The 10,641-nt window shown below is 41.7% G+C and overlaps 1 long non-coding RNA gene across 1 annotated transcript in view; it reads right to left on the bottom strand.

Moving 5' to 3' along the window:
• Positions 1-1,374: 1,374 nt before the first annotated feature.
• LOC105511930 overlaps positions 1,375-10,641 on the bottom strand; it is an 82,632-nt gene continuing 73,365 nt past the window's right edge. The window contains exons 3-6 of the long non-coding RNA XR_001001789.1: positions 4,855-5,047; positions 3,680-3,725; positions 2,761-2,987; positions 1,375-2,030 (exon numbers count right to left, since the gene is read on the bottom strand). This is a non-coding gene — a long non-coding RNA (uncharacterized LOC105511930). The remainder of the gene's footprint in view (positions 2,031-2,760; positions 2,988-3,679; positions 3,726-4,854; positions 5,048-10,641) is intronic.

Raw genomic sequence — 10,641 nt, 5'->3', positions numbered from 1 at the left:
CGAAAAAATGGCAGGCAGGGGTGTGTTGCAGTCACATGTCCCAGATTCACATCTGCTTAGAATATTTTTAGCTCAACACATTTCTTGTCACTGAAACTGAGCATGAGCTGTCACATACAATTCAAGATAGGGCCAGACTTGACTCTGTTTCCTATTTTTCAGCAGCTAAAGCCCCACACTTCAGAACTCATTTGGGTGATTATAGGAAAGATGAAGTCATGACAATTTCATCATCGGGAAGGCCTGCCACGTCTTGTAAGTGATTTGATATTTACATAGATCGGACTTGGAAAATAATGAACTCTCAGGAAAGATGTGGACACACCTCCCTAAGTCACAGAGAAGAAAATGCTAATTGCAAGGAAGAAACCAAAGTAACATGTCCCCAAAGTTGCTCTGTGGAAGCCCAAATGTAGCCACCTTTCATGAAAAGATAATGGATGCATATCACAGCGTCATTTTAGAGAGCCTCAGACTACATTAGCAAACAAAAGGCTCTGAAGTCCAGCAGTTATAAAACCTTCATGGCATGATTTCCTACAAGTCTTTGCTCAAGAAAAATTTTTGTTGTTGTTGTTGTTCAAGGAACACCTATTACCTGGAATGACTTCTAGGAAATGCTGGCCAACAAAATGGCTTGTATTGTTGCAGAGGTCCTAGAAAAACATTTTCTCCTAATTTGCAAGTCCTTAGAGATGCCTCCAAAACAAAAGTCCCGCTTAATAGATTCTATCTGGCAATAACTAGTTCACACTGATTTTCAGAGAAAGAGCTGAGAGGCTGGAGTTAAATCACACTCAAAAAATAAAAGAGATCCCACTTCTGGGTATATCCCAAAGGAATTGAAATTGGTATATCAAAGAGATATCTGCACATTAATGTTCATTCCAGCATTATTCACATTAGCTAAGATATGGAATCAACCTAAGTGCCCATCAACAAATAAATAGATAAAAGAAATGTGGTCTATATAAACGAAGGAATAATATCAGCCTTTTAGAAATAATAAATTCTGTAATGTGCAATAACATGGATGAACTTGGAGGATATTACGCTAAGTGAAATAAGCTAGGTAAAGAAAGACAAATACTGCATGATCCCACTTGTATGTGGAATCTAAGAAAGCTGAGTCCAAAGAAGCAGAGAGTGGAATGTTGGTGACCAGAGACTGGGGAGGGATGTGGGTGGGGAAAAGGGAGATATTGATCAATGGGTACAAAGTTTCAGTTAGACAGGAGAAATAAGCTTTAGTAATCTATTGCACAGAATGGTGACTATAATTTTTTAAATGCAATGTATGTTTCAAAATTGCTAAAAGGATAGATTTTCAAAGTTTTACCAAACAAAAAAATACATATGTGAGGTGCCAGACTCGGTAATGAGACTCATTTAGTTATTTCACAAGGTAGCCATATCAAAATATCATATCATGCCTTATACATATATACAATTAGTATTCATAAATTAAAATAAATTTTAAAAATAAAGGAATGCCTAAAATATGAAAGAGAAGTTCTGAACTTTCTTGTGATTGCCATTAAAGTTCCTATCTCAGAAAGGAAGTCAAAACTCCAGGCAGAAGGCCAGCTGCGACCTTCAGAAAGTTCTAAGCAGGGCCTTGGTCACTGACTTTGGTGCTAAAGTTGGAAGAATAAGTTTCTAAGTCCTTTTTCCTTTCTTAACTGCAGTGTGACCTCAAACAACTTCCTTAACCTTCTCAACCCTCCCCATCCTGACCTGTAAAATGAGAAAAGTACAGTAATACCAGCAGCATCTACTTGCTTGATTCTCATGTGGATAAAAGGAGGCAACAGATGGGGAGTTCTGAGCCTGTTGTTAGCATCCATCAAATCCATGGTGGCTATTAGGACAGGTGGCCATTTGGGTTACTCTCCAGTGTTCCCATAGCAAGCTGCACTGAAACACTTTAAATGGTGAAACTTCATTATTTTTTTCCTGGGCAATGAAGAAGGTGGCAGTCAAACGGAAGGGAAGAGGGGCTGCAAGACATGGAGGTAGTGGTGGCAATTCTGGAGAAGAAAGGAACATGGCCAAGAAGTTAGAATTTGTGCTAAATCAAGAAGGAAGAACCCAAAAGCAGCCCAGAGACTTCACAGCCACATAAGAAAAATAAAGGGGGCCAGGCACGATGCCTCATGCCTGTAATCCCAGCACTTTGGGAGGCTGAGGCAGGTAGATCACAAGGTCAGGAGTTTGAAAGCAGCCTGACCAACACGATGAAACCCTGTCTCTACTGAAAATACAAAAATTAGTCGGGCATGGTGGTCCACAACTGTAATCCCAGCTACTTGGGAGGCTGAGGCTGGAGAATCCAGGAGGCAGAGGTTGCGGTGACCAGAGATTGCACCACTGCACTCCAGACTGGGCGACAGAGTGAGACTCCAAAAAAAAAAAAAAAAAAAAAAAAAAAGGACGTGACTATGGCCAAAACCAACTTGTAAAACATCACCATGAAATGTCACCAAGCTACCTACAAGATGCTAGGCATACCTTCAGGGGAAGGAAGAAACAACTATGCAACTTTCGATTGCTTCATTTTTCTCTTGCATTTGTAGTTCAGGTTTAGTTTTGGTTTTCTGTTATTGTTATTGTCATTGTTTTGCATTCCAAAAATAAAAATAAAAAATAAAAAACATTGCTATCATCGGGGCCTACAGGTTTTTCAAGAATATGTAATCTGTTCATTACCTACATTACATGGGGCCTGGGCATGCAAGCCTGAATGAAAGGAGTACTCACCCCTGCTCAGAGCCCACAAGGGGTGCTCAGGGGTAGGTCAGGGCTTCACTTGTGTGTGAGTTTTCCAAGCTGCTGTAACAAATGATGAAAAACTGGGTGCCTTTAAACAAGAGATGGAACCGAAGTGTTAGGAGCCCGTGCTCCTGCTGAAGCCCCCAGGGGAGAATCCACCCCGGCCCCCTCCAGCTTCTGGTGCTCCTGGCCTCCTTCAACTCTAGGCAGCATCACTCAAGAACACCATGAAAATAGTATTATCAGACCCATTTTACAAATCAGGAAATTAGAGTCCATATTGATTAAGCAATTTGTAAAAATGTGCATGGATGTTTAATGGTGGGAGTGGAATCTGAATCCACGCCTGAGTGGCTTTAAAGTTCATACGCCTAAGCACTAGTCCAGCTGTTCTCAAACTTAAATATGCATAATAATAACTTGGGAGAATTGATTCAACATAGGTTTCCAGCCTCAGAGGATGTGGAATCACTGGTATGGACTGGAGCTTGAGGATGTTCATTTTAGCAAGGAAGGTGATCTTGGTGTGATTCTTCAGAATTACACTCTGTACAGAAAGTTACACTGCATCTTCAGCTCACGCCCAAAGTAGGGTAACCAGCTGTCTTAGTTTGCACACAGAAAGTCTCTCACGCCAGGGAAACTGGGATAGCTGGTCACCCCGCAGGCCTCACTCGAGCCTACACAAACCACTTTTAGCACAATGCCTGGCACATGGTGGACCCTTGAAAAATATTTGGGGAATGAATGAAGGAAGGAAGGAATACAGCTCCCAGTGGAAGCCTAGGGTTGACTGGCTTGGCTTCCCTGCAGCAAGAAATCTGAGGAAAACTTCAAGGGCTAACTCAGAGGGACAGCTTTGCCTGCTGCCCTGAGGAGTTGGTCACAGCCCTGGAAAAAGTGGTACCTCATCATGTTCCCATTTGTGCTGACGTGTGCAGGCGACGCTTGTCCTTAATGCAAAAAGAAAGGAGAAGAAGGCAGGAGTAAATCTCTTCTGTCATGATTACTCTTCCTGCCTTTTTACTGTCCTTTCCCTAAACCCTCAACCCTCCCCTTCCCCTTCTGCAGAGAGACCTGTCTACTGAGGAGTGGGAATTGAGGGAGGGACCCTGGCATTGGGAGACTGAATTCCGTTCATGCTCTGCCTCTGACCCACTGGTGCTTCTTCTTGGCAAATCAGTGAATCTACTGGGACCTGAGAAATGGCACTAAAAAGCTATGGGAATTGAGCTCCTTTCTTGATTATCTCACAAGGCTGGCCTGTGGTATGTGCATGTGGACAGGACTATGCTAAACAAGGAAGGCTCAGATAATAAAGTGCAGTTCTTTTAAACATCCATTCATTCATCATGCCCCAACACAGTGGGTGACTTGAAGGCCCTGTTCAGAGCTAAGGCCAGCACTAGGCTTTTGGAATCTTACTAGTTCAAAACTTTTGATCCTTCAGGAAGACTAGCATGTAACAGATAATCACATAGACCAGGATATATAATTATGATCATGACATCATGACGTGTGCTACAGAAAAAAAGAAGACAGTTTCATCAGACCACATAATATGGGGACCTGACCCAGTCTTGTGGCTTATGGAAGATTTCCCTGAGGAAACAACATTAAGGTGAGGTCACAGGTTGAGTTGGAGTTCTCCAGGTGAAGAAAAGGTGGAACAGCATTCTTAGACAAGGGAACAGCAGGTGCAAACACATTGTTATAAAGGATGGCAGAGTTTTCAATCCATCATCTTTTTTCTCTTTCCCCTCTTGCTCCCTCTCTCCCTCCTTGTCTTTTTCTCTCCTTCTACTCCATATCATTCTCACGTCTTTCTTGTTTTACTTCTAACGTGGTTAATATACATTCATCTGCTTGGTGTCGTTAAACAGATAATATTGCTGGATCCCCAATTTGCATAAATGCTGTAGTGGACTTTCCTTCCAAATTTCCATCTCTAAGCATGCCCCCACATAAACACTGGCTTTCAGTGGTGTGAAAAAAAAAAAATACAAGGCCACAAAAAACTCCTCATTCCATTGAGTTTTGCATTACATTGCAAATCACTCAGACATGATTTCTGGTACTGACCTTGCACCAGCTTCGAGGTGTCTTGGGCTGCTGGTGGATCCTGAGGTCTTCAGGTGGGCAAGGCAGCACAGTTGAGTTGGTTCAGCTTGCAGATTTGGTAAAGAGCTTGGAAGACATTTCCCTGGGAGTAGAAACAAGTGGCATCCTTCCAGGAGAAACAGAACTCTTTTCACGTCGTTCGCTCTGATTCGCGCTACGTTAAAATAAACCTTCAGTGTCAGCTTCTGGTGCGAGCCTCAGGACTCTTCTAAATGTATTGTCTTCACAAAGACATTTTCACTGTTAATCAACAGAGCGCCATGGATTTGATGCTCTGGTATTGGAGTACAGGTTTTGCAGTTATTTATTTACCGAGAGGGAAACAGAACAGTGGTTCCATTTGCCACTCCTAAATTTATTGTCAGTCCTTCTGTGTGGTGTAAAATTGTTAGTCGTCTTCAACAGCTCTCAGAAATAAGCATTCCAAATATATTCGCCTACTGTACAAAGATGTGCTGATGCCACTCCTTGCAATTTTGCCAGAGAGGATGGGAAATAGTAGATGTAACTGGTAGGAAATGAATCTTGGGAAGAAAACAAACACCTAGGACTTTTGCAAAGCCTATGAAGTAGCAGGAATAGCAAAGTTGCTTCCTAGCATAGCCTACTTAAAAATGGCCAGGTTAATCACTACAGGCATAAAGGACAGGAGAAGGAGCGTTCCCATATTAACACAGTAGGAAAGGACAAGAGGATGAACTTTCTGTGTAAGATGGCCCCAACCACCAACGGTCAACCAGTGGGCCCACCGGTTCTTCCATCTGCATCCACTACCTGGCAACTCATACCCTTCTCTCTTCTCTGCCAAAAGAAAGAAAAATACTCTGACATTGGCCAGAGAATAGGAATTGTGTAAACTCAAGCAATTTGGAAGTCCCCAAACCTTTCTGCCTGAGGGAGAAACTTCCCGAAAACAAACAGGAAGTGGAACAAGGGTTTGCAACTATTTTATCAACCAAGTCAAAGATGTGCTGGAGTGGGAGTGCCACAGGTCACAGGAACTGATTGGAAAGATCTCTTCCCAACTCAGCATTCTGTAACCTCTTAACGGCAGCATGAAATCGGCCACAATTACCAATCAGGACTAAGCTAATTTATCAGCACACTCTCCCTAACATCTACAGTTATCGACTTCCTACCCCTAGATTATATATCTATTTATTCATTCATTTAATTCATATATATTGAGTCCTTATTATGTGCCAGCACTCTGGAATAGGAAATCCAGTCCCCATTTTACATGTGTAAAAGCTGAAGTTCAGAGAAGTGAGATGACTTGTCCAGAAACACTTAGTGCCAGCCCTCTCCCAGGCACTAGGAATACAGGATGAAAAAGATCAATTAGGTCCTTGCCTACACGGAGTTTAGATATCATCCACTTTAAAATCTGCATTTATTATACAATTATTCATTTATTTTTCATTGTTAAGAAACAGCATGAAGGCATGTAAAAGAGACCAGTGGAACTTCCAATCAATTGAAAGAAACAATATGGTCACAATAAGCGAAAGTCCTGTCACAAAAAGTAAAAACGTTTTATATGATCTTGTGGGTGTTGCAGATGTCTAAGCGTTTGTCTGATTTTCGTTCGTATTGCCAGTCACCCAAAAGAGTCATAGATAATCTCTCGGAGTAGAACTCTCAGTTCCCATTTCATACATGTGAAATAGGAGTGGTTACGCCTTTAAGACGTGGGAAGCGCCAATATCACATCTTTAGGAAGTGGAATAAGAATATTGATTGACACCTGAGACCCCCCAAATGAGGCTACATATGCCCAGATACTTTGTAAATAAAAAAGTGTTTTATAATGTCACCACTGATCGCCATAATTATTAGTGGTTGGCATTGTTATTACCACCGCATAAAAGCATAAAATCTTCTAATACCAAACCTGATCCTGAGCTTAGCTTTCTAGAAGAAAGAACCAAAGTTAAATTTTTAGGTGTTGTTGCCTCCATAGCAGCCCTCCAGAGAATTTCCTGGGGTGGTAGGGAGGGGATGGGGGAGAAAGGGGGTTAGAAAGCCAGGATTTTCTGAGGGCCAATGTTCTGCAGTGTCTGAGATGATAAGCAGACAGAGATTCCATTAGCTCCACTGATCCAGCATTGGGCTTTAGCCAACAGCAGACCCATCACGAGACCCCGGGCCAAAGATGAGCAACAGCTGCTGGAAACCAAGGCTTCTCTCCCCATCCACACAGTAAACCACTCTTCCTAACGAAACAAAATGTTCTCATTTAAAATTATTTATTTAGTTTTTAAAGAAAGCCATGCGAGGCATTAAAGTTGTGCTGAAGCTGGCTGTGTTCAAAAACTCCAAATGATAACAAATGTTTTTATTTTATTTCATTTTATTTTCCAAACCATACGGATGTGCCAGCTCAACGCATCACCACTTGTTTATGCCAGAGCAGCTGTCGGCACCCTGATAATGCTATATAGCATCACTCAAGCGCAGATTGCCAAACCAATGGAAATCATCTCACAAATTGAAAAAAAAAAAATACAAATAAAAATAAAACCCCACTTCAAATAAGATTCCAACTGTAAACTTCTGCAAGAAAGAGGGTAGGGTAGAGGGGTACGGAAATCCTCTAAGTAGTCTTAAAATTCAGTATTGTTGTAACCAGGATAAAGTGTGACTCGTCTGGTTAATCACAACTAGTATTTGACCTTTACAAAGGTACAATTTATGTTTCATGGCCAAGTGCAATTTTGTGTTTTCTTTTTTTAATTATAACACTGTGATTCAGAAGTCAGCCGCAAGAACAGAGTTTGGAAACTTGATTCCCTATAGGTTTTAGGCACTTTTTATGTATTTATTTGTTTTGACCATGAAAAAATAACCACTCATGACAGGGGTAAACTGCCAAAGACACACATCTCGGCCTGGTGTCCTAGAATCACCCGAAACCTTTATTAAAGTCAGTTCACATGTCCAGCCCCTGCGTCCTACACAGATGAGAGTAAGTCAAGCAGAGGATTACACTACAAGGAAAAGTCCTCCAGCTGGAAGGAAGCGAGCTCTGAAAGAACACATAGAATGTTGTGCTTCTGTTTGGCCTCTGTGAGCCAAAATTCTACCTGCTGGAACTTCCTTTATTGTCAATATTTCATGCTGCAGACAGCTAGCAGGGGACTAGAAAGAAACAGGAATAGAAGTCATAGGCACAGCCCTCCAATGCAGGAGGCACTATGCATGATCTCATTCAATCCCTGACTTCAGCGAGATAAGCAAGATTATGACCATTTTACAGATGCAGGAATGGAGGCCTGGAGTGGAGAAGTCACTTGTCCAGGGTTGTTGTGAGTTGAACTACATCACCCAAAATGTGTGTTGAAGTCCTAACCACTAGTACCTGTGAATGTGACCTTGTTTGGAAATAGGGTCTTCACAGATATAATCACGATCCGAGTTAAGATAAGACTGTACTGGAATAAGGTGGGCCCTCAACCCAATGTGGCTGGTGTCCTTATAAGAAAAGGAGAAGAGACAAATGTCATGTGAGATACGGATATGTACAGAAAGAAGAGGATGGAAGGACACATGTGAACACCATGTGACAATGGAGGCAGAGGTTGGAGCAATGTGTCTACAAGCCAAGGAAAGCCCAGGATTGTTGGCAACCACCAGAAGCTAAGAGAAAGGCGTGAAACAGACCCTCCTCTAGCAACCTCAGTGAGAATGTGACCCTGCCGGCACCTTGATTTCAGACTTCCAGCCTCTAAGCTGTGAGAGAATAAATTCCTGCTGTTTTAAGCCACCTCATTTGTGGTCATTTGTTATGGCAGCCCTAGGAGATTAATACAAGGGGTTAATATGGTTCAGACATCTTACAATGACCAGATATCTTTTGCTCAAAATGAGGAAGAGAAATACTCTTGGCTGGGAGCAGTGGCTCACACCTGTAATCTTAACACTTTGGGAGGCCGAGGCAGGACAATCACTTGAGCCCAGGAGTTCAAGACTAGTCTGGGCTGCACAGTGAGACCCAGTCTTTGCAATTTTTTTTTAAATCAGCTGGGCATGGTGGTACACTCCTATAGTCCCAGCTACTCAGGAGGCTGAGGCAGAAGGACACTTTGAGCCCAGGAGTTTGAGGCTGCAGTGAGCCATCATCTCACCACTGCACTGTCTGCATCTGTCACTGAATGACAGAGTGTGACCCTGTCTCAAACAAACAAATAAATAAATAAATAAATAAAATACAGAGAGAGAGAAGCAATTTCTATGCAGGAATTTTGGTGCATTTCAAAGAATTTCAAAGATAAAGGAGAAATATATGACAGGGAACGGCAGAACTGGGAAGCCTTCTCCATAGTTCTGTTCATGACTCAGTATTGAATGCCTTCTCCACGCCACATGTCACACCAGGTATTGAGGATTCAGAGCTGAGTCTATGGGCCCTGCCTTGGAGAGCTTAGCATTCGGTTTATAATGCTGGGTAATACTGGAAATGCCAGTGATGGATTTTACAATGCAGTGAGGTACCGGAGGCATTCTCATCAGAGAACTCACGTTTGCATTAGACTTAAAAGGATGAACAAGATAGTGCATGATGGAGAAGGCATAGAAAATTGCCAAGCAGATGGAGCTCTTTGAGCAAAGGCCTAAAAGCAGAAGGTTGCCAGGTTTAGTAACAAAAGAAAACAAAATTACAGAATTCCAAGCTAAGTTTGAATTTCAGATAAATAATGAGTTTTTTTTCAGTATAAGTATTTGTTATGCAATAGTTGGGACATGACTTATACTAAAACAGTATTCATTGTTTATCTGAAATTCAAATTTAATTTGGCATGCTATATTTTCTCTGGCAATCTGATTGAAGCATGAACAGGAGAATTGTGTCTAGAGAACCACTAAAGGTTCCATATAACGGGGGGAAGAAAAAAAAACTGAGCAAAGGGCTGGCAGGAAAAGAATCTGAAACAGCAGGGGGAGACCAGGTCTTGAAAAGGTTTCCATGCCATGCTATGGCAGTCGAGAGACAACATTGTGGTTAAGAACCTGAACTGTGGTGCCAGAATGCTTGGGTTTGAGCATCACCTTTACTGTTTACTCATGATATAAATTGGATCCCCGGTTTACCCATCTGAAAATTAGTGATAAAATAACATCCAATTCAGAGCATTGCTGTGGCAAGTAAATGAATGGGTACATAGTAAGCATTCGTCCATGTTAACTGCTATTATTGGAACTAGACACACGCTCATGTATAAAAGCAAGAAACAAATGCTATTATCCAAATCCAGATGTTATCAGAAGTTGATAGACAAATATTGAAAGCACATACTGTGTACTTGGGATACAAGTGTTTATGATGAATTCCTTGCTCTCCAGAGGTATGCATGTGTTTGGCTACAAATTATCTAGAATACCAACTATGACAGTAGGTTCAATTATTTTTAAAGTACTTGTTACCAGCTATTATTTGTTGGGCACTTTCTATGTACCATCTCCATAGTCAAACGCAATGAAGTCTATCAACTCTGACAAGCTCTTTACAAAATTATCTGGTTTAATTCTCATAAAAATCCAGTGATGTTGGCATCATTATCCCCAATTTATGGATGAGCTATCCAAGAAGGGAGGTGGAATTGTAACAATAGGAGCTTGGATGTCAAACGTCAGTGCAGGCAGGAGCTGAAGACATCTTATTAATAGAATGGGGGATGTTTAAGGCAGTATTTGACGGGAATGTAGAATTAGATCAGGTGACAGGAAGGGTGGTGATTGAGGAACAAC

Source organism: Colobus angolensis, unplaced genomic scaffold (genome assembly GCF_000951035.1).
Source record: "Colobus angolensis palliatus isolate OR3802 unplaced genomic scaffold, Cang.pa_1.0 Scaffold207, whole genome shotgun sequence".
NCBI lineage: Eukaryota > Metazoa > Chordata > Mammalia > Primates > Cercopithecidae > Colobus > Colobus angolensis.
This window is presented reverse-complemented; position numbering and strand designations above follow the sequence as displayed.